Raw genomic sequence first — 24,364 nt, 5'->3', positions numbered from 1 at the left:
TACATGTGATTTCACTCATATGTGGCATTGAAGAAACAAAACAAATGAGCAAAGGGAAAAAAAAAGGAGAGAGAGAAGCAAACCAAGAAACAGACTCTTAACTGTAGAGAACAAACCAGAGGAGAGGTAGGTGGGGGTAGTGGGTGAAACAGGTGATGAGGATTAGGAGTACACTTGTCTTGATGAGCACTGGATGATGTATGAAATCACTGACTATACTGTACACCTGAAATTTATATAACACTGTTTACTGGGATTAAGACAAACTTTTTAAAAAGTAAAAAAAAAAAAAACCCTCTACATATTCTGAAAACAAGTAGTTGGATTAAGTAAAAAATTTGTTACCCATAAATTGCTTTCAAAAGAATTATGTCTGAAAGAATGCAAGTACTAGAGAAGAATCTGAAAAGTGGATGGGACCATAGAAATCTCTAAGTCTAATCCTTTAAGGCTGAGAGATGTTCAGTGAATTTCCCAAAGAACAAGGACTAGACACAGGCCTCTAGACCCAGTCCAAAGCATTTTCCCTTACCATCAGGTTTTGATTTAATCTGGTTGGCATGTGTAAACTGAATTTTATTTTATTTTATTTTTTTTTAAATTTTTATTTATTTATGATAGTCACAGAGAGAGAGAGAGGCAGAGACACAGTCAGAGGGAGAAGCAGGCTCCATGCACCGGGAGCCCGATGTGGGATTCGATCCCGGGTCTCCAGGATCGCGCCCTGGGCCAAAGGCAGGCGCCAAACCGCTGCGCCACCCAGGGATCCCCTGAATTTTATTTTGATGTTATTTTTAAAAGAGCCTAGACATACGTGTTGTTTTCGTTATTCTTAAAAATACTTAAGTATCCATTTTCATAGTGTATATTATCTTTTCACTAAGGAAAACAAAGGGGAAGATACTCTTAGAAGCATGTCATTTTAAAATTTAATCTGTTTTATGGAGAACTTCTGAAAGATATCCTAGAGAATGTCAATGGGATAGAATCTAGGGAGCATTAGGAGGACTGGTTATGGGTTAGAGCTTGCCCAGTTCACTCACTGGAGAAGCAGAGCAGAAAGTCTGGTGGGGGTGGGATAAGTAGATTAGATATGATGGCCAGAATCTGTCTGAATGTTCTCAGTTCTGTTTCCTTGTGAAAGAGGCGTTAAGGTCATTAACTGAGAGTAATATGTGGAAAAGATGTTAAACATTTGAGCAGAGCAAAGAGATGAAATAGTTATTAGGTGAACAAGAGAATAAATAGACCAGGAAAATATAGTAGGATCTGGACAAAATAAGGGCCCACTTGAGGTCAATCAAATTGATAAATAGAGCATGGTGTTAAAAAAAAAAAACATAATAAAATAGGGAGCAAAAGACTTTGTGTTTGTATGTTTTTATAATGCCACTATTGGATACTTTCTTTGAATGAATGCTTTCTCTTGAACGTAAACAAGTAGAGACTGATCTCTGGTTGATAAACACAAGCAGAATGGAAGTAGATACAATGTGCCTGTGTGGGCTGGCTTTTAAAGTTTCTTTTGAAAAAATAATCTTGTATTTGCCTTTTCATTTGGTTTATCATCTGGAATCAAAACTCTCAGTATTAAATAAGGATTTACAGTCTCCAATTTTTAAAGAGCTTGCTTACAGATAAAATTCAGTTTTCCTTTCTGGTTCTGCTCTTCACAAGATGTATTGCATTTGACAGGTCTTTTATGTTAGAGGCTGAATATGGAATCCTAGACTATAGTTGCGATTTATGCTACCCATAAAACTTAAGGTCTTCCTCAGCAGTGGAAAAGCAATCAAGAATTGGTGTAAACAGACCAACCTGACCCCCATCTGTTGTGGTTTATAGTATATTCCCAGAGAGAGACATTTACTCCAATAACTCCCTCTGATATTAACAGAAAGTTACACACAGTACACTCTGATATTAACAGAAAGTTACACACAGTATCAGAGCCAGCCTCCTTTTGAATAGGCAGACACACAAGAGATATGAATTCAGAGTCTTTAGGTGAAAACCAGTCCATCAGAAAGATGTTCCATCAGCTGATAATGCCTGAAATTATAGAAGTAGAACATCATTTTCATAATATCAACCAAATAAGAATTTATCCCCAGTTAAAAAGAAATATAACTTTGTCATTTAATGATAGATCAGAACATTAAATAATTGGACATTCAAGTGAGTGATCATGAAGAAAATTTCAGTGTGTATGTGTGAGTCACTGGAAGTCCAGACATGCAGATAGGCAGATGGGCAACTAGTATCTGATGAGACTGTCAGAACCTCTGATATCAAGATGGATTTTAGAATTTCAGACCATGAAAGGGATCTATGTATGAAGCAGGCTGGGGCCCAATTCTGTGTGGATTTCGGCTACTCAGCAGGTAATTAAGGAAATAAATCTAGAGACAATGACACAGATGCAAGTTCAATGATTAGAACTGGGACATATGGCAGAGACTGGGTCTTATGAGGAAGACTTTCATTAATGTATTAATTCTCACTGATATTTCTTTAATTAAGCATTTACTGAACATCTAAATGCCAGACATTGGTAAAGACCCTGGGATATGAAGACAAATGTAAAATTTATTATGCAATGTGACTAGTATTATGACAGAGTATGTCAGTTATATTCTAGAAGCACTTGGGTGTATCATCCAAAAAAGACTGGGGAGAAAAAGAGAAAAAACTTCTTGGAAAATGTAGGCTATAAGATTCTTAAAACATTATTGGAGGTCAAACATGACAAACAATGTGTTAAACACTTGAGGGATACAAAATTAAAGGCAGGTAGGCCCTGCCTTCAAAAGCTTACAGTCTACTGTGATCAATGTTTAATCAATACCAGTGAGTTATCTACATCAGACAGGAAAGTTAGAGGAAGGAGGAAGAAGAAGAAATTCTTCCTGGGCACTTACTTTATTGCAGGCACTGGTCTAAGTGCTTTGTATCTAATCCTCCTAATAAGCAAACAGGTTAAGAAAAGCTATGTCTCTGTTTTTACAGACAAAGACATGAAAGAACACAGAGGTAGATCATTTGCTGAAGGGCACCTGGCTAGTATGGGGAGCAGCAGCAGGGGTACTTCATGAGAGTGACTTAATAATGCTCATCTCTGAGATGAATGGTTTGCTGGTAAACTTCCTGCCTTGAGCCAAAACCAAGGGTTATAGAGGTTCAGTCTGGGAATCAAGTGATGCCAACTCATGAGGAAATTGAGGGATGCTGAGATTTGGGATCTGGTTGGACCTGACAGATCAACAGGAGTTAGTAAGTGATGGGGATGAAAGGAGAGCAAGAAGTCAAGAATTATTCCAATAATTCAAGTCTTGGAGAAATGTTGAGTCTTGTAAAAATTTGGAAATCTTATGAGGAATTTAGTTTTAGGGATTAGAGAAATATTAGGTATTATGAAACACCTAAAGTGTCCCTAGAGCTATTAACCATAATATACTTTATTGTCTTTAACAATAAGAAAATGCTATTATCCACATTTGACAGGTGAAGAAATTGAAGGCTTCAGAGATTAGATAATTTTCCCAAAGGGACACAGTCAGTAGATGATGGTATCGGGACTTGGACCCAGGTAATTTGACTTTAGATACATTGATTTTGGGAGTGACAACCCAGTAGGCGACTGAAGCCAGTTATTTGTAGTCTGGAAGGAGATGAATTTAAGAGATTTCATATAAATAGAATTGGTAGATGTAGTTAAAATTTCCAAGGGAGTAGCATAGGACTACAATGGAGCTAAGGATTGAGGACTAAATTTTGGGGAGTTCTCACATATCAGAGGACAGGGAGCAAAAGAGGGCCTCTCTAATAAGATAGATTATGATTTAAAAAGCAGAACAATCTACTCTTATAGCAGAAGCTTTCACTTTTTAAAATCCTGACTCCTAGTTAGAAAAACATTTTGCATGGCAATCCAGAATGAGTGTGTGCATATTTATGTCTTGTACAACCCCAAAGTTTCCAAATACAGTATTTACTGTTAACAGCATATAATGCATGCTGATATTTTCCCTTCTATTCTTCTTTCTTTAAATATATGTTGGTTAATAACCCACTGAATTTATTTTATAACTTAATAATGGGTCACAATCCAATGTTTGGAAACATTGCCCTATAGCCACTCTCAAAGCTTCAGGGTACCACGATGACATGCTGATGCTATGAATTCTCAAGTTTGGCCAGTCATCTTAGAATAATAGCAAATATTAATGACTCTCAGTGGCAACCTTCTATAATTTATCATGAGAAATTGTGACAATAGTCTCATCTCTATGGCCCACTCTCTTTCTATTCCCCTGTCCCAGTATTTGTTTTCTCCTCCTTTAATTTCCTGTTTTCCACTCAACTTTCCTTGGTCCCTTTGGTTTGGAAATTAATTCTTCCTGGGTTTGTTCTTTTTATTGTTTTTTTTTTTATAAGTGAATTAAAATAATTTTAAGGCTGACCTTTCCATGTCATTTCCAATCTTCCCTTGTGGCTGTTTTATGCTTAAGTATACTGTACCACAGTAGGAGAATAAACATTTTATTGTGTGGTACAGAGTTTTCATTATATAATAATTTAATTATATGACAAATGAGGTTGCAAAACTGATGTTACTCATAGCACCTCATATGGTGCTGCCAAATGCCCCGAGTTAACCTGACATTACTAGGATGAATCCTGGAGACCCAGAACCCACAGATCTAGGAATGCCAAATGAAGTTTGTCATCAATTCTGAAACCAGGGAATTAGAGTAAATAACAGGAAACAGCTTTACCTCAATGCTCTTTCCTCTCTGTGGCACCTCCATAAAATGGCTTCCTACTGATGCACTCTGCTATAGGGACAATGAAAGGGACACTATCAGTAAACACAACTATCAAGCAACAGTCATGTACAGTAGTGTAGAACTTTTATTGGAGCTTCCCTATTTTTCAGGGGTAATTACAGATTTTTTTAAAAAAAGTATTGACGTTGCCTATTTCTTTGTTTCCATATTTTGATCAGGGAAAACAAGGCTTGAGGATTTAAATGGTTTAAACTATGATTACCCAGCTACTAATCTAGCCAGCCAGGACTAGAATTCAGCATTAGAATTGGGTAAGTTCTAAATTTAAATAGCTAGCAAATCTATCTGAACAAATGCTTTCCCAGAAGGTTGGCTACACATTTGCTTCTTTTACAATGTGGGGGTTAGAGGTGCCAAACCCCATGCAGTCAAAAATCCACGTATAACTTTTGACTCTCCAAAAATGTAACTGCTAATAGCTGGTTGTTGACTAGAAGCCTTTGTCAGTATTGGAACTTGCATAAGCTCTAAATTAGCCTTACCTGTACCATAGATGGTCAACACATATTCTGTCTGTTATATGTGTTACATACTGTATTATTATAATGAAGTAAGCTAGAGAAAAGAAGACATTGTTAAGAAAATTATAAGAGAAAATGTATAGTTCTGTACTATCAAGGATCCCACGTGTAAGTGAACCTGCGCAGTTCAAATCCGTGTTGTTCAAGAGTCTATTGTACTTGTTAGTCACTTAGGGTAGCCAATTAGAGAAAAGGTCAGAGGGGGAACTTTGGGCAAGCAAATATGATTTTATCATGGCTTACAGGTGGGAACATTGGTAGAATTGATGGACTGATCTTAACTTCTAAGTGGACCTTAAATATTTAGGATCATTGTCTCAAAATGGTTTCCATTATTAAAATGTTATAGACTGTGGCCTCATAAGTTTTGTTGTACATCAGAATCATTTGCTTTTTAGAAATTCTGATGTCTGGACTTTACTCAAATATTTTCATGAATCTCAGCAGTGGTTGTGATGCACAGAAATGTTTGGAAATTCTCAGTGAATATGTGACACATTTTTGGCACATAAAGACCTAGAAAATAAGTAATTGTTGAATGCATTCTATAAAAATCCACCTCTTCATGGGAAACGAAAAGAAATAATATATATTTAAGGAACGACCAGTGGCATGGAGCAAATAGAAATATAAACATAAAACAAGGTAAAACACAAGTTGAAATAGGGCATGGGTTTCATTGTAGATACAGTATAAGAGTGAGGATGTAGGAATTAGGTCCTACTTGTAAGGGAGATAAAAGTTCATTTGGATATTGATGGATTGGTGGAGATTTGGGATTTCAGACAATGAGGATAGCATTAGTCAAAGTTTGGAGAAAATTTCTAGCTGTATTGAGGGAATGCAGAGCAAAGTCATTGAATTGGATCAGGTCACTCGCAGAAGGATAGGGAAAGAAAAGACTACAGAGCAAAAACATAAAAGATCTTCAACATAAAATTAGGGATTTTGAAACTAATTATTGGGCAGTGAAGAGCCATGGTTGGTTTTTGAGACTGTCATGACCAGCATCTATTATTCCTTGAAAAATTAATTTGCAGCGGAGTGTAGGATGGACTGGAAGGGAGATAACCTGTGTTTGTACCGGTGTGTTACACAATTTACTGCGCTGCTTCAGGACGAAACCTCCCCATTGCTTGCCCAGTCTCTCCTCTGTAACAACGTTCATAGCAACATTCTTCACATGCTCATTCCCTGCTTTCTGAATCATGGAATCAGTACTTTGAAGCCAAAGTACTTGCGGTCAAGTCAGTATGGAATCAGTCGAAAGTGGCACCATAGTTTTTTTGTGCCACATGAACTGTAGTAAAAATAGGGGACTCTTGTGGTTTTAGTAGGAATTGTATCAAGAAAATCTAAATCCTAGTGAAAAATTCCAAATCCTAGTGATAGCATTACACTCTTTTGAAGGACTTTGAAAGAATTTGATGACTTCCTTTTGGTATTTGAAGGTGAGAGGCATGGGATCTAATGCCATCTGTCTACTTTTAATTGCTTTCCTTATACAAAAGTGAACAAGAATTGTCTTGATGTGCAAAGATGGCTCTTGATTCCATTGTTGGTGGCCTTGCCTTATTAGGAACATCTTTATTTTCTTTTCCCTAAGACTATACTCTTTTGCCTTTTTTTTTTTTTTTAAGATTCTGATCCCAATTTTTCTTCTTTGTCATTTTTCATTCTTTTCTCCCGACTGACAATCTCTTCTTTAGGTCTGCCCGAGAGGGTCACCATGACCCTTTTCCTTGAGAAAGAAGGGGTGGAGGTTATTTGTTGGTTATTATCTCGGGTGGAGACCTTTTCTTTTTAGTTAAATTATGTCTGTGTCATCCCAAGTGCCTTGTACAGTGCTAAGAAATGGCAAGTTTCCACAAAATAATTATTTAAAGATTTTATTTATTCATGAGAGACACACAGAGAGAGGCAGAGACATAGGCAGAGGGAGAAGCAGGCTCCCTACAGGGAACCCGACGTGGGACTCAATCCCGGGACTCCGGGGTCACAATCTGAGCCAAAGTCAGTTGCTCAACTACTGAGCCACCCAGGTGTCCCCAAAAAATTATTTTTGAAAGAAAATACAACACACAATATCTGACATGTTTAGATGCTTAATAATGGAGGTTGACCCTACTAGGATTTTTCAGGACAGTCATCATTTCAAATATTCTTTTCTACTGTTTTGTAAAGTGCCCTTATTCTATAAAACCACATCTTGATTTGGGTTTCAAAATATGCTCACATACCCATGAAAAGTAAACATGAATCTGTACCCCAAACATAATACATATTGAAAAAAGAACATTCTTTGGGCATTTTACATACTCTTCTTGAAAAAAGCCAACATGAAAAAAAAAAAAAAAAGAAAAGAAACAAAAATTGAGTGGCAGTGAGGAGGAGATGGTGGGTAGAAAGTTGGCAGGTTTTGTTTAGCTCCGGTAGAAGCCTCTCTGGAACAATTTAGCCAGCGTTTTCATTGGCAGGCCTCAGCAGAGCCATTAGAGCTATTAAACGAGTGTATTGTTTTGAGTTTTCTTTGGCCCAATCTCCTCTATTATTTAGGGAAACAGACTTGCACAGTCTTGGGGAAGAGAGAAGACTGAATGCCAGCTAATCGAACCCTCCTTCATGGCGTGTTGTGGATGAACAGGCTGGAGAGCTGGGGATTGCTGAGAATTCCTAGCCCCTACAGATTCCCATGTGCCAAGCGCAATACTGGATCTGATCAGGATTCTTGGATATTTTGTTCACTTTCTGGTTAAAAAGTAATCAGAGCCCTGTGAAAGTTCCTCTAATAAATTATACAGCGGCCTTTTTATATCTGGCAGTGAAACGTTTTTAGAATGTCTGCTCAGGAGCACAGGGCCCTGATCTGGAACGCCCAATCTCTCTGGCCTAAAAATAAACTTGGGTTTTAAGAAATCTTGTGTGTGATGTGTGTGTGTGTATGTGCGTGAGTGTGAGCATGTGGGGAGGGGGCAGGAAGACAAATGGAGAATGCTGAATGTTGAAAATACTTTGTTAATAGATCCTGGAGTTGGAAATGCTGACTTTTTGCTTTTTAAATAAAGGATGAGGCTAAACAGATGACCCATCCATCCTCCTTTTAAGCTTGTCAAATGTGTCTTTGGGAGAAATACCAGGTGAAAAAAGAATGAACTCACTTGGTCCTTTCTCTATGTCTCTATTTTCTTTGTTGATTGTTGTTAGTTGACCTCTCTTTTTGGTTTCAAATACTGAAGTGGAATTAGAAGAATAGAGACTCAGTAGCCCAAACTCTGCTGAGGGAAGAGTTCTCTTACATGGACAAGCATTGCCCACTTACTGTCATGTGCCGGGTCTGATTCGTTACCTTGTCTGTGCTGGCCTTTTAATCATAAATCTGCTTCTTTTATACCACCTAAAAATATTGCATGGTATAGAGTGAGTATTCTAAGGTCTAATTTGCCCTTTTAACCTTTAGAAATTGAGTTTCTCCTCTAAAATAATACATTCTCCTTATAAAATTTCAAACAGTAAAGCAGGAATTCTAAGTTCTGCCTTTGCTCCATTTTCCCTGATTACTACCTTCTACCTTTCCACAACTTTTGAAAAGGAGCCTGATTCTGAGTTTAGACCAATTTGTGAAAATATGCTCCATTGGTTTTTAAATAGATATGATTTGAAAAACAATAAAAAGTGTGCCATTTTCAAATGTGTTTGAGGAATGATGAGTGGAATAACAATTACTTTCTGTATCCTTGGTATTTCGCCATGCACTTTACGTATATGATTTCACTTAACCTGTGTGGCAATTTTAGGAGGCAACTACTATTATTATCCTCAGTTTTTAGATTACTTTATGTTCATTTTTAAGATAATCGCAATCAGTTTTTAAATAATGAAATCCAGGCTTAGTGATATATAATGCCCCAAGTCATACAACAAGAAAATGGCTAAACCCAAGTTAACCTGGGCCATCTTAATTCAAAGCTACAATCTGTATTACTACTCATGACATCCCCTAGGAATTTAAACAGATTTTATTTTATTTAGTGCAGGAGGTCTCAGAATATTTAATAATCTGCATTTAGAATAAAGTATGGAGTACATTCCTCTCTCTCTCTCTCTCTCTCTTTCTCTCTTTCTCTCTCCCTCTCCCCCTCTCTTCCCCTTTCCCCCTCCCTCGCTCCCTCCCTTGCTCCCTTGCTCCCTTTCACTATGGTATTGTTTTTGTGCTACCTAAGGAGCCTTTGTTTCTCTTGATCTCTCTAGTCTGAGTCAGAATCATCATGTTGGTCTTAAGGGCTTCTCTGTAACGGAGGTGTTACTGAGACTCATGCAAGTGTTTGCAGGAGCAGTGACCTAAGTCAGGAAGGTCTAAGTTAGTATGTGCAATTTTACATCGAGGTTAGCTCAAATAACTGCGTACTCCCAGAAAGGCCACTTGACTCTATAACCAATTTCTACTTGTCTCTATAAATAAACTTAGATAAAATGACAAGGCAGAAAGGTTCATGCTCCCAGAATTTCTTTTTTATTCCATGCTTCAGTGAAAGATAATGCTCCATTTTTCTGGGCAGTGCCCAAGCTGTTCTTTCTCTTATAGAAATACCTCTGATTGAGATGGAAAAGTTTTGCCCTGAAGGATAAGTGGCTGAGAAAGGCACAATTGTGAATTTTCTATGGTTTATTACAGTTTAAATAACAACAATTGCCAAGGATACTTGACTGCATATTTAGTTGAACAAAATAAATTTGTATGGGTCAGAACAAATAATGGTGTAATAGCAAAAGCTCAAAATTCAAAGAGAAAGCATGTCCCCAATAGGGTAAGTTATTGTGTTATATGCATAGAAAAACAATGGAAACAAATATATCAAATGGTAGTTATCTCTGAGGAATTAGAATTTTGATGCTATATAATTTTCTTATAATTCTTTTTTGCATTCAAAATTATATATAACATGCATGTAGTATTTTTATAATTTAAAAAAGAAGGAATAACACAAGCAAAAGAAGAGATGCACTAAACAGTATCATTGGGTATGGGTGGGGAACTGTAAGTGGTTTGATGTTGTTGGAACGTGAAGCATGAGCCAGATAATGACAAGAGATGAGGTAGTTGTAAGCAATGTGAGAGTTTAGACAGATTCATGGCTTAGGTAGGTAAGTCCCTAACAGCTTAGGGAAGGTAAAATGGTAGGCAAAAAGATAGAAGACCTCTGCTATAGTTTAGCAAGAGATAATGAGAGCCCATGGCAGTGACATTAGAGTGAAGGAGTTGCAGTTGGGAATGATTAATAGATAAATTAGTTAAGTCTCAGTGACTGAGTGGATATTAGGGGTAAGAATGAATATGAGGGAGAAAGGCTTGCTCTCAGGTTTCTGCCTAGGTGAAAAAGAATAGAAAATGTAGTTCTGAGATCCCATTAAGACATTTTGAGTCATATATATAAAGTTTTGTCTTACCTCTAATCTTCATAAAACAATGGCTATGACACTTCCTTTTTTTTGAGAGTGAAGTGATGCAATCACTGGGTAGTTAAGTGATTTGGTTCACATATTGGTCTAAAAATGTATTGCCTTTCTTGTGTGTCAGCTTTTCTTATGTGAATATAAAAAATGTAATAGACTTCACTGAATCAAAAAAAGTAACAATAGCAAAAAATAGCTACTGTTTATTTTGCTCTTCTTATGAGTGGCTACTATCGTGCTTTGTGTCACATGCCATTTTGCTTTCACATAGTGATTAGAATTAATTATTACTTTATGCTACAGATGAGAAAATGGAGGGTAAATAATGTGTCCAAGGTCACAGAGTTGATAAGTGGCAGTGCTGGACTCTAAGTCCATGTCTATCTGAATTCTGATTCATGTTTTAGAAACATATGTTAGTATAGAATAGGAGTTGACACACTTTTTCTGTTAAACGGCTAGATAGTAAATATTTAAGCTTTCAGGCCATGCATGGTCTTTCTTGCATTTTCTTCTCTTCTTTCTTTTTTTTACAACTCTTTAAAAATGGAAAAACCATTATTAGTTCATAGGCCATACAAAAACTGACCACATACTGGATTTGCTCTGCAGTCCATAGTTGCAGATTCACAGTCTGGAGTACACACACACCCCTTTAAGACTGTACACACACAGTCTGGAGTACACACACACATTGGTGGTGAAAGGGTCATATAGAGATGCTGCAGTCAAAGAAGAAAAATGGAGAAATCGCTTAGCTCTAGGTTTCCTGGGGAAAGGGAAATCCAGCTGGAATAGAATATCCATGGTAAACACAAGGAGACCACAAGAGTGTGAGTCATTGCTAGGCCATAGTCTGAATGTGATCACTCAGCCAACAAAAGATCCTCAGATGGCTTCAAATCATTAATGTCTGTGGTAAGAGACAGAGATTGAGGAGGGAAAATGTGCTCTTTATATAAAAGATGGACCTGTCCATCTAGAAAAGGCAGTATAATAAATAGAGCAATGGAAAAGGTGTGTCTTTTTGAGCCTCAGCTCTCAGAGGAGAGGAAAAGTGAGGGCCAAGCCCAGAAGGGTGAGTGGAGGAGGGAGGGAAGGGAGACTGCATCCGTGTGTGTGTGTGTGTGTGTGTGTGTGTGTGTGTGTGTGTATACACATACACAGAGTTTTCTTTCCTCAGTCAAATGGACAGATGGACAACTGCAGTGGTTTCAGTGATCTGGCCACTTTCTGAAATCAAAATTTACACATGATAATGCAAAAAAGCAAAGAAAAATTCTCCCATCAGGAGACTTTTCATCAGGAGGCAGGTATACTGACATCTGATTGGCATCTGGGGGCTTATGAGAACTTCCTGAGTGAGAAGGTAGAATTTAGAGCCCTCTGTCTCCTGAGGCATAATAATCCTTGGCTGTAGATACATGCAACTTCTGGAGAAGTTGCGAGTACCATTACAGGGGCTCAGAAAGCTTTGCTGTATTTGGACCTTCCTATTCTGTACCTCCTTACGACCAATAACACTTGTCCTGGAGTCTATGAGTGAGAGGATGTCTTTTAAATGCTATTTATTTTATTTTATTATCTAGCTGCCATTTCCACTGAATTGTTTCATCAAAAGAAGCCAAATATGATACAAACATGGCTATTTTCTACATTACAATATGTATATCCCACACTAGAGTTTAATTCCTTTCAGGAACTCAATATTGAGAAATATTCCAGCTATCATTAGAAGCGGTACTGGACCATACCTGGAATCAGAAGGATATTTGATGAAGTTTCAGCTTTCCACCAGTCACCAGCATAATGCCATTAGTGCTATGCTGGAGGGACAGAGTGTACTGAGGTAGTACCTAGGCCAGGAACCAACTCTGGACTCAGCAGTTGGGATGGATACCAGGGAAACCTGCCTGTAAGAGGTGATGTCTATACTAATTTTGATAATGGGTAGTTATTAGCAAAAAAAAAAAAATACACAGAAAAAAAGAGCATTCTAGGTAGAAGAAATATTTGTGCAATTTCATGAAACCAAGAGAGACCATAACACAAGTGCAGAGCTATGAGTACTTTGGGAATTCAGAAAACAGAAATAATGGCCAGAGATGAAGCCAGGCAGGTAGCAAGGGGCCAGATCATGAAAGGCTTTGAAATTATATTAAGGCATTTGGATTTTGTCTCAAACACATCGGACACCATTGGAATGTTTTAAGCAGAGGAATGGGTTGCTCAGATTTCCATAAGGAAAATGGAAGAAGATGGGGGAAGAATGAAGATTAGCTAGCCAATAAAGATTTTGCTCACAAAAGAGAAACTATGGTGGCTTCAAGCAATGACATGGATGGTGGGTGGGAGAGATTAGAACCTACTGTAGTTGGTGATTATTTGGATGTGAAATTGGAAAAGAGTTTAGGATAAATCCTTTCTAGGGTTCTGTGTTGGATATAGAGTAATGGTGAGACTTGTCTCCATCATGGGGAAATGCAAGAAGTGGAAATTAAAAGGGAGGATGAGTTGACTTTTAGACTTGTTGAATGTGAGGTCTCTGAGGGACATTTAGAGGATGATATTCATTAAACAATTTGATATATTTACCTGTAACTGAGGAGACAAATCTAACCTAGAGATACATTTTTGAGTTAATCACTGCAGAAAAAGCTGCAGGAGTGAATGTGTTCATTCTTGGAGATATAGAGTGAGAAATAAGAAAGCAAAGGATGGGCCCAGGGGAAACAGTACCTAGGAGAGAGGGAGAGAAAGAAGGACCCATGAGAATATGAGGAGGGTCTATAGAGTAGGAGGTAAACTAGATGAGTGTTGACTTACCAAAGGCAAGTGAAGAGGAAGTCTCAAAAAGAAAGTGGTCAATGGTGTCACATGCTTCAAAGAGGTCAAGAAAATAAGGACAGAAAGGTGTCCACTGGATAGAGTCACTGGGAGGTTATTAGTGACCTTGCAGGTGACAATTCTACAAAGAATGTTGAGGATGGAAGCAGAACATCTTTAAGTCCAATTTATAATCAACAGAATTTATTATGTAACATTTATGAATTCCGTATCTAGGGAAGAATCATTACTTTGCAATCACTAGTGGCAATAGAAAAGTTCCTCTTTTTCCTTCTCCTTGATTGCTTCTAAGTAGAAATTATAACTAACTAGATTTGGAAGAAGATGAGCATGGGAGTATTTGTTCATAGACCTTGTCTAACCCATCCTCCTGTATCTCCCTAGTAAGTGGTTTCCTGTTCTCTGTCCTTCCATAGTGAGTATTTCACACTTTCTAAATCTTCTGAAATTTCTGGACTCATCACCTCACCTTCTCCTTTATTAGGAAAGCAGGATAAACTAGAGAAGTGGTCTCTCACTGTAATACCATCAACCCTCAAAATCATTTGCATTTCTACCTTCCTTCCCTCCTCCTTTTCTCTTGCATGGGCATATGTTCCTCTTTGTCTTTGAGGAGATTCCCAAGAAGTGGTGCCTCAGACAGGAATTTCGGTATTTGTGGTTTACTGAGAGTTTCTTTTAGAAGAAAGAGATGAGGGAAGTAGGATAAGGCAGGGGAAGGGGCTGAGCAAACATGTAGCCTCAGCTAGAGTCTGACCTCAGTGCAATTTCACAAGTGTGTCATCCTGCCTTCCAAAGTCAAAGTATGAAAGATTTTCCATCATCATAATCCTATTACAGGAGTCACTCACCTTCCTCACTATTCAGTAGAATAGAAAGTGAAGAGTTCAGTTTGGTGCATGTACATCGTCAGAAAGAACTGACTTCTGTAGTGCTGGGGTGTGTGCATACATGAATGTGTATGACATATTACAGAAAGAATGATTTGCTTAAAAATTGTATTTGAAGGAAAGCTTTTAAAATGTTCTAAAGCAATGGAAGAAGGAGGAATGGAGGAAAAGAGAAAAGAAACACAAAAGAGTAACTAAAATACTGGATGACTTCATGGATTTTTACCACTAGTTGAAACATATTGTGTCCGCTCCCTTGTTACCCACAAGGACCACTCCTCCCGGGAACAGCTTCCTATTTTTAAACCCTGTGTAATGCCTGTGGAATTACATTGCCCATTCCTACCCAGACCCAGAGAGTATTATCGTTACACTCTGTTTTTGCCAAGAACCTGCTCTGTCTTTAGTCACCAGCAAAGAGTTGTCAAAGAGAGCACATTTTTGTCTTTAGGCTTTGTCTTTGGGTGAAATTTTGTCTCTTGCTCTCCATTGGAGGCAACAAGTCCTATGTTACTTCTTTAAGTTTGGCTTTTTTAGAGGTAACTATATCTCTGTGGAAGAGTCTGCAGCATGGCAATATTGGCATACTTGTGAGGGGGGAAGAATAGAATGTTCTTTGGTTCATATTCTAATTCTGACTGTTTCTACCATTGATATACTCAACTAATATTAAATAAGCACTTGATAATATGAAGGATGATATACTAAGTTGCTCTCACATTGAGAAAGACATGGTACTTGACTTCTGGGAACTTTAGGTAACAAAGTAAAGAATATTGAATATTGAAATAAAAAAGGCTCTATTTTATAAATGCTAGTTTTTTAACATAACTATAACAATATAAATATGATATCATCAGTGTTTTGCTGTTGAATTAATAATATATTGTTCAGAGTCTCACCAGTTTTTCCCCTGCTGCTAGAGTAAACTGCACCCAGGCAATAACTTATGGAAATACCTTGTAAACTTTACAACCCCATCTCAACATGTGCTGAGAAAGTGTGCACTTACTTTAAAATTTTATTTAATAAAACATTACTCATTAAATAGGCAGCCCCGGTGGCGCAGCGGTTTAGCGTGCCCAGGGCGTGATCCTGGAGACCCTGGATCGAGTCCCGCGTCGGGCTCTCTGCATGGAGCCTGCTTCTCCCTCTGCCTGTGTCTCTGCCTCTCATTCTCTCTCTGTGTCTCTCTGAATAAATAAAAAATAAAATCTTAAAAAAAAAAAAAAAAAGAATGCTGTATGGGATCCCTGGATGGCTCAGCGGTTTAGCACCTGCCTTTGGCCCAGGGCATGATTCTGGAGTCCCGGGATTGAGTCCTGCATCGGGCTCCCTGCATGGGGCCTGCTTCTCTCTCTGCCTTTGTCTCTGCCTCTCATTCTCTCTCTCTCTCTCTCTCTCTCTCATGAATAAATAAATAAAATCTTAAAAAAATTAAAAAGAATGCTGTATTATATATATGTATGTGTGTGTATAATATCAATACAGAAGAATACAAAGAAAATTAGTTTAAATCTTACTACCTATTTCATCCTCTTCTAGATATCTAGATTGACATGTATATGGTTTCAAATAAATAGAATTATATTACACTTACCATTGCACAGCTTACTTCTTCAATCAATACTATTTTGGGGGCACTTTTCTATATAGATCTGGATCATTTTTAATGCATTCATGGTACAAATATTATATACTTTTAATTTATCTTGTCAGATCCATGTTAATAGAAATTTACATTATTTATACTTTGTTATTATACTTTTATTTGCTATTATAGTATTCTATTAGCATAATATACAATGATGTTATATTATCTTCTTATATTTTTTATGTTGCTATTATACTATTCTTATTTGTGCATATTTGAAACTCATACAAGTATCTTTTTAAGTTAAATATCTAAAGGTAGGATTTCTACTGTTGGCAAATATTGCCAAAGCGGGTTTACATATTATAATTGCTGTTATGTGTTGTAGACTAGACTGAATGAGGTAGAGATTCAGAGTTAGGGGCTCATTTCAGGCTGGGGTAACCAGGGTGGGCTTTATAGAAATGAGATAGAAAAGGGGACTTGGATGGCAGTTACAGTTTTGATAATTATATATGTAATGGGAGAACTACCTAAGCAAAGCAGGGAGGCAAAAAAGAAAAAATCAGAAGCATGTGTGGTATCAAGGGGTAAGTCAATGTAGCTCAATCAATGATGTAGTGGTACTAGTGCAAGCCTGGAGGATAGGCTGGGGTTAGATTACCGGGCTTTGAGTGGCAATTTAAAGGATTTTAAAGGACCATTGTGTAGGCCACAGGGAACCAACAGTGAACAGGGAAAATCAGCATTGATGTTGCACAGGAAGGACTGGAGCTGGCTACTAGAGGAGAAAAGTAAGAGGACATCTTAGTACATGGCAAATAAAGTAAAAAGGACCTATTGCAACCAGATAGCGACAGTGGCATTATTACAGCATGAATAGAAGAGAAAGTTAAATTAGTACTGGGTTATCTGGGACAGGTGACAGTATTAAATGAGTGAGATGGATAACTTTGCCGTGATGAGGGCTGTATTCGTTTCCTTGCACTGCCATTACAGAGTATTCCACACTGGGTGGCTTAAACAGCAGAAATGTATCGTCTTACACAGTTCTGGAGGCTGGAGGTCTGAGATCAAAGTATTAGCAGGGTGGGTTCCTTCTGTGGGATGTGAAAGAGAATCTGTTCCAGGCCTCTCTCCCAGCCCCTGGTAGCCTCAAGCATTCCTTGGTTTATAAGCTGCGTGTTCCCTGTTTCTTCACACTGTCTGCCCTCTATGTTCATTCTGCTTTTTACAAGGACACCATATTGGATTAGGGCTCACCCTAATGATCTCAATTCAATCATCTGCATAGACCATCTTTCACAATAAAGTCACACTCACAGGTGCTGGTTAGGACTCCAATGTCTTTTGGGGACACACAGTTCAGCCCACAACAGGGGCTATCCTGGTAGAAATGGTCAAAAAGTGTGAGAAAATTGAGTCTTAGTTGCTTAAGTGTCTGCCTTAGGCTCAGGTCATGATCCCGGAGTCCTGGGATCGAGCCCTGCTTCTCCTTCTCTCTCTGTCCTTCCCTCTACTTGCTCTCTCTCTCTCTCTCTCTGTCTGTCTTACCCTCAAGTAAAACAAATAAAATCTTTTTTTAAAAAGTGAGAAAATTGAAAAGAGGAAGAAATAGATGTAGAAATCAGTTATATTAAGATCATCATTGCAACGAGAATGCATTAGATCTTCAACATTGTGACAATTTGGAGTTGTAAGGAGTAGTTTGGTTTTATATTCTGTTTTATGACTCATCTCTTCAACACCTCTGCAAAGTGATTCTTTAGCTTTTGTTTGGATATTTCTAGTGATAGGGAATTATTTTTTAACAATTAAAATTTATTAAGTTTTTAAAGTATATTGAGGCAAAAAGAGACCTTCTCATAATTTTGTTCTTTGGCTCTAGTCCTTTCCTCTGGACTTATACAGAGCAAGGTGCTTATACATCATTGGATAGCAGATCTTTAACCAGTTTTCAGGCTGCCCTCCCACCCCTGCCATCTAGATTAAATATGCCCTATTTCTTCTGCCATTCCTCATATGACATTGTTATCAGATCTCCTTCCTTTTTTGTCTCCCTCTTCTGGGCATGTCTCAGGTTCCAATGTCCTTAAAGAAGGATAGGCTCATCAAGCACACGTCTGTTCATGGCAGTGCACTTTGTGCTCAGCACTGAGTCCCAGGGGGCTATACATTTTCCCTCAGGGAATGATGGAAATTTGTTGGCAACTAAAATCTATAGGACTCTTTTTGTCCTATTAATTGGTGCCAAACCCAGAGTCCTTAATATTATATTTTAGCAATCGTGTTCTTTATTTGTTTTTAACTTTGGATTTACACTTGAAACTTTTGAATTTTACCCTTTGAGTGTCCCCCTATAATAATTGCTTTGCGAGACTTATTTGAATCTTTATTGTGCTACCCAGAATATGATCTCTCTTCAGTTAATGTCATTTGTAAACATGATAAACTTACACTGTGCCGTTGCAAGTGAATTGTTGCAAGACATTGATGATATAAGCCAATGAAATAGGGGCAACTACAGACACCTGGGCTAAGATATTAAGAGCCTCCCTGCAGGCTGCCCCTACATTTGGTGCAGGTTGTTATGAATGCATAACTGTGCACGTTTCTCCATCCTTCTTATAAAGATCTTGTGAGCAAGGTATCACATAACCTATTAAACCAAGGTATGCTTTTCTAAGGGATCATCTACTTTAGCAAATCCAGCAAAACACCCAAAGCAACAACAAAAGAAGTGTGATTACTTTTGTATGATTTTTTTTTTCTTAAGTGAGCCCATGGTAGTTTCTGCAATTACCTTTTTCTTACATGGGTAGTACAGATTTGCCTGTTTAATAGCACATTGGAAATATTTCTGGGACTTGATACTGAGCTCACTGATCTTTAGTTTCCAAGTCTCTCCTTTTTTTAAAAAGATTTTATTTAGTAATGAGAGACACACAGAGAGAGGCAGAGACATAGGTAGAGGGAGAAGAAGGTTCCCCGCAGGGAGCCGGATGCGAGACTCGATCCCAGGACCCTGAGATCATGCCCTGAGCTGAAGGCCCACACTCAATCACTGAGCCACCCAGGCATACCTCTCCTCCTCCTATTCCTCCTCCTTCTTCTTTAAGATTTTATTTATTCATGAGAGACACACAGAGAGAGAGAGAGGCAGAGAAACAGGCAGAGGGAGAGGCAGGCTCCATGCAGGGAGCCTGATGCGGGACTTGATCCCAGGACCTCAGGATATGATCCGAGCCAAAGGCAGACACTCAACCACTGAGCCACTCAGGCATCCCCCATCTCCTTCTTCTGAAGGAACTTGAAATATCTTTCAGTCTTTGGCTGCCATGCACCTCATCATTACTCACAAAGATTCGTTGTTATGTAGCTACCCCAACATGTCCTTTGGGGGATTTTAGGGTACAATTTTATCATTCCCAAGATGAATTCATTCCAAAAACAATTCTTCCATCTATTAAGACTTCTAGTTTCTTTTGGTCATCTGTATATATTTGGCTTGACTACGTCTTTCCTGACTTTTCTACCTTGAGAACTAAAATCAAATGTGGAAAACACAGCTGGAATAGCATCTCTGAATCAATCAGTATTTAGTTGCCAAAACCACAAAGCATTGTTGCCATTTTAACCAAAAAGGATTAAATACACAGGATTTTAGTGCTTATAAAGCTTTTATAAGGGCTGGAGTAGTAGATTTAGGTTGGGCATCCAGGAATATGTCTTAGAGCAGCACTGAAGAACAGGCCTGCAAGTGGAGCTGCCACCCTCTTGCCACCGACAGGAATGTGGGGAATCCTTAGGTCCCTGTTCGTTTCAGGAACACAGTGTGTGGCTGCTGGAGGGAGATCAGGAAATCACTGACGTGCCACCATTGCAGTCATGCTCTGCCTACTAGATCCGCCCCAGGAACAAGTGTTGGCCCCACAGCCTGCTCCTCCACACCCTAGAATGTATACTCTCACCCTGCCATGCTTGCAGGTGAAGGAAGAAAAAGCAGTAAGGTCTTCATCTCACTGCCATCTTCCAACTAGAGCACAACTGATTGGCAGACTCGAAATCACATCCAGATCCCTAGGTATAAGAGAACTGGAAGGATGCAGAATTTAACTTCTCTGCTCTCTAGAACAAGAATGCACAAGAAGGAGGGTAGAATAATCCACACAAACCAATTCACAATGTCCGCCACAAAGTTTACAGTGCCTTATTGTCAATTTTTTACTTCCTCCTCTGTTCTTGCATGTAACTAAAAAAAAAAAAAATTAATCCCAGTATAGCTAACATACAGTGTTGTGTTAGTTCCAGGTGTATAGTATAGTGATTTGATAATTCTGTACATTACTCCGGGCTCATCATGATAAGCGTAATTTTGTGTGTACTGCTACTATAGTGCCTGTCACCTTGCATTACCATTATGCAAGACTGAGTTTCTTGAAAATAAGAATCATATATTATGTATATTTTTATTGCCAAGGCCTAACACAGTGACTCACCGATGCTAGGGAAACCAATTTAAGAATAGAAGAAAGGATGTGTGCTTTGGAGTTAGAGAAACTTGAGTTTAAAACTTGCCTCCAAGACTTACAAGCTGTGTGGTTTGGAGCCAGGGACTTTAATTCTGTAAACTTGAATTTCTTATATGTAAAGGAAAATAAATACACTAACTTTACAAGATTGTTGTGAACTTTACATGAGAAAATATATATGAAGCATCTGTCATACAGTTGGGACTCAATTTTGATCACCATTATTATTAGAGTACATGAAAAACTGCCAGGTTAATGAATTATTGAATAGATTTGCACTTTCACGATTATTTATCTTGGTAGCAAGGCAGACTTTGAAGAGTTCAGCTTTTTTACCCATTCTGTGTCATTACACTATTTTACTTATTATTCTAAAAAATGGAAGTTTTCACTTTGCAAAATTTATCACCTTGCATTTTTTCATATTTATGGTTGTACTCAACTTTATCTTCTTTGATCTTCTTCTTCTTCTTCTTCTTCTTCTTCTTCTTCTTCTTCTTCTTCTTCTTCTTCTTCACAGTTTTATGTTATTTTTCTTTCCAAAATCTGCATGTATTTTTAAAAAAATTTTAGCTTAGCACATAGTTCCTTTATCAAATCTGGTTCTTTCTGATGTTTCATATCTCCTTTCACCTTTATTGGGACAATCTAGAATTCAGTGCATTTTCAAGGTTTATATACTTCTACTTCCAAAAGGCCATTTTCCCCTTGAAAATCTTAGGTTAAGGAATCATTCCTCTCTTTTAGAAATCTGTTTCCCTAAAGCTCAAGTCCTTGTTGTTATCAGCCTCAACTGTTGCAAAAAGTAAAATGTTTCTTTCATTGAAGGAACTCATCCACTGCCATGTCACCAGATACTTTTCTTCTATTAGTAAGAATTTAAATCAAACTATTGTATCTCTTTGTTGTTTCCTGAACTTTTTGAGAGAGATTATCAGGAAGTCAGGGAAAGAATTTATCTGAAGTGCTGCAATTATTATTAGCACAGTCAGCCTTTTGGCAGAGAGTCTCATCTGAAGTATTGGATCATCACTGTATTTTTATTTTGTGTCAATTTTGGAAACTGTTCTGGATGAAATCAAAATTATCCCTTGCCTGACAAGGTTGGCTATAGTTTGTGCCTAGAAAAGATTCATTGTTAATATAATTTTCATTATATTGAGGAGAGTGGAGGAGAGGGGAGGGAGGAATGAGGGGGAATCCTGGGTTTTCTACTTGTGTCATGGAGAGGATAATAGGAGTAGCCCCAATTCAGAGAGGGACACTGGAAAAGTAGCTGTGCAGAAAAAGACTGAGTTTAGTGTCAGAGACAAATCCAGTCCACATAGTCCTATGGGTATGAATGAGCTCATATTACCATTAACAATCAAATTACATTAGTTCATTATATAACCAAAATCTTACCCTCCTACAGTATCTCTATTTCTAGTATTTTTGGGAGTCTTCACAAGGATGTGCCTTAAAAATTCATGACCACCAGTTTCTGTTGTTCTTCTGCTGTTTGCCATTGAACACTGGCTGTGATGTTTACCTTCTCTGCTGACATTCAGCATTTCCAACTGATGCTCTTGCCCTCATTGTTTCTCTAGGGACAAGCTGGCCTCCAGAGAGAGCTGGCTTCTAATACAACCCAAAGTTGTAAAACTCTCAGAGCCAGAATGGTGCTGACATCCCTTAATTCTTTCCAGAGATGGAGAGGGTGTCCCCTATCCTCAACTGGTGCTTCTTTTGTTATTAGGCCTCAAAGCATTACTTGTGTATCCTGGGTGGCACTAATTTTTATGAAAAGAGTGTTTTTTGTTTTTTTTTCTCCCTGAGGAACCCAAAATCCAGTCTGTAAAATTAAGTAGAGGACAAAATATTTTTGTGGTCTTTCACTTGTACTTGCCTTTTTATCTTTCTGTGGACATAGATACATACTTCCTTTGTATTTAACCAGAACTCAACCCTTCCTGCATATCTACCTATGGAGAAGATGTCCACAGATTCTTTGGTTAGACCACTATTTCAGAATCACCAAAATTCACTGTGTCTGAATTTCTTTTTTTTTTCATTCATTTTTTAAATTTTATTTATTTATTTATTTATTTATTTATTTATTTATTTATTTATATATTTTATAATTTTTTTATTGGAGTTCAATTTGCCAACATATAGCATAACACCCAGTGCTCATCCCATCAAGTGCCCCCCTCAGTGCCCATCACCCAGTCACCCCCACCCCCCGCCCACCTCCCTTTCCACCACCCCTTGCTTGTTTCCCAGAATTAGGAATCTCTCATGTTCTGTCTCCCTCTCTGATATTTCCCACTCATTTTCTCTCCTTTCCCCTTTATTCCCTTTCACTATTTTTTATATTCCCCAAATGAATGAGACCATATAATGTTTGTCCTTCTCCGATTGACTTATTTCACTCAGCATAATACCCTCCAGTTCCATCCACGTCAAAGCAAATGGTGGGTATTTGTCATTTCTAATGGCTGAGTAATATTCCATTGTATACATAGACCACATCTTCTTTATCCATTCATCTTTCAATGGACACTGAGGCTCCTTCCACAGTTTGGCTATTGTGGACACTGCTGCTATAAATATCAGGCTGCAGGTGTCCTGGCGTTTCACTGCATCTGTATCTTTGGGGTAAATCCCCAGCAGTGCAATTGCTGGGTCATAGAAAACCCAAAAGACTTCACCTCAAGATTGCTAGAACTCATACAGCAATTTGGCAGTGTGGCTAGATACAAAATCAATGCCCAGAAGTCAGTGGCATTTCTATACACTAACAATGAGACTGAAGAAAGAGAAATTAAGGAGTCAATCCCATTTACAATTGTACCCAAAAGCATAAGATACCTAGGAATAAACCTAACCAAAGGGGTAAAGGATCTATACCCTAAAAACTACAGAACACTTCTGAAAAAATTGAGGAAGACACAAAAAGATGGAAAAATATTCCATGCTCATGGATTGGAAGAATTAATATTGTGAAAGTGTCAATGCTACCCAGGGAAATTTACACATTTAATACAATCCCTATCAAAATACCATGGACTTTCTTCAGAGAGTTGGAACAAATCATCTTAAGATTTGTGTGGAATCAGAAAAGACCTCGAATAGCTAGGGGAATATTAAAAAAGAAAACCATAGCTGGGGGCATCACAATGCCAGATTTCAGGTTGTACTACAAAGCTGTGGTCATCAAGACAGTGTGGTACTGGCACAAAAACAGACACATAGATCAATGGAACAGGATAGAGAATCCAGAAGTGGACCCTTGACTTTATGGTCAACTAATATTCGACAAAGGAGGAAAGACTATCCATTGGAAGAAAGACAGTCTCTTCAATAAATGGTGCTTGGAAAATTGTGTCTGAATTTCTTTTTGCTTAGGTAGAATCACACATTTAATTGACATTTTGATCTCAAGATGTCTGTATATGATCTAGGTAGAGATGTCCTCCTATAAAGGAGAAACAAGAATCTAATCTATAGTTATATATATAATATATATATGTATATATATAATATATATATAGTGTATATATACACTAATATATGTGTATATATCATATATATGATATGTGTATATATATGGTATATGTGTGTGTGTGTGTATATATATATATATATATATATATATATATATGAATTATTGAAGGACTAATTGATGCTTCAAAGT

The 24,364-nt window shown here is 37.8% G+C and overlaps 1 protein-coding gene and 1 long non-coding RNA gene across 6 annotated transcripts in view; one reads left to right on the top strand and one right to left on the bottom strand.

Moving 5' to 3' along the window:
- Positions 1–24,364, top strand: part of PAPPA2 (pappalysin 2) — a 268,840-nt gene that overhangs the window by 71,262 nt on the left and 173,214 nt on the right. The gene's annotated exons all lie outside the window — the stretch shown is intronic.
- On the bottom strand, positions 777–13,809 carry LOC112648562 (uncharacterized). Of its 3 annotated transcripts, none has more exons than XR_003129134.3 (7): positions 13,649–13,809; positions 12,577–12,735; positions 8,691–8,765; positions 8,530–8,601; positions 5,333–5,405; positions 4,779–4,838; positions 777–2,052 (listed from the first exon to the last, which is right to left on the bottom strand). It is a non-coding gene; the product is annotated as an uncharacterized LOC112648562 (long non-coding RNA). The 3 variants fall into 3 exon arrangements; XR_003129133.3 differs by having other exon boundaries at positions 8,718–8,765; XR_003129135.3 differs by lacking the exon at positions 8,691–8,765.

Source organism: Canis lupus, chromosome 7, assembly GCF_003254725.2.
Source record: "Canis lupus dingo isolate Sandy chromosome 7, ASM325472v2, whole genome shotgun sequence".
In the NCBI taxonomy this organism is placed as follows: domain Eukaryota; kingdom Metazoa; phylum Chordata; class Mammalia; order Carnivora; family Canidae; genus Canis; species Canis lupus.
The sequence above is the reverse complement of the archived record's forward strand: the minus strand, read 5'-3'. Positions and strand labels throughout refer to the sequence as shown.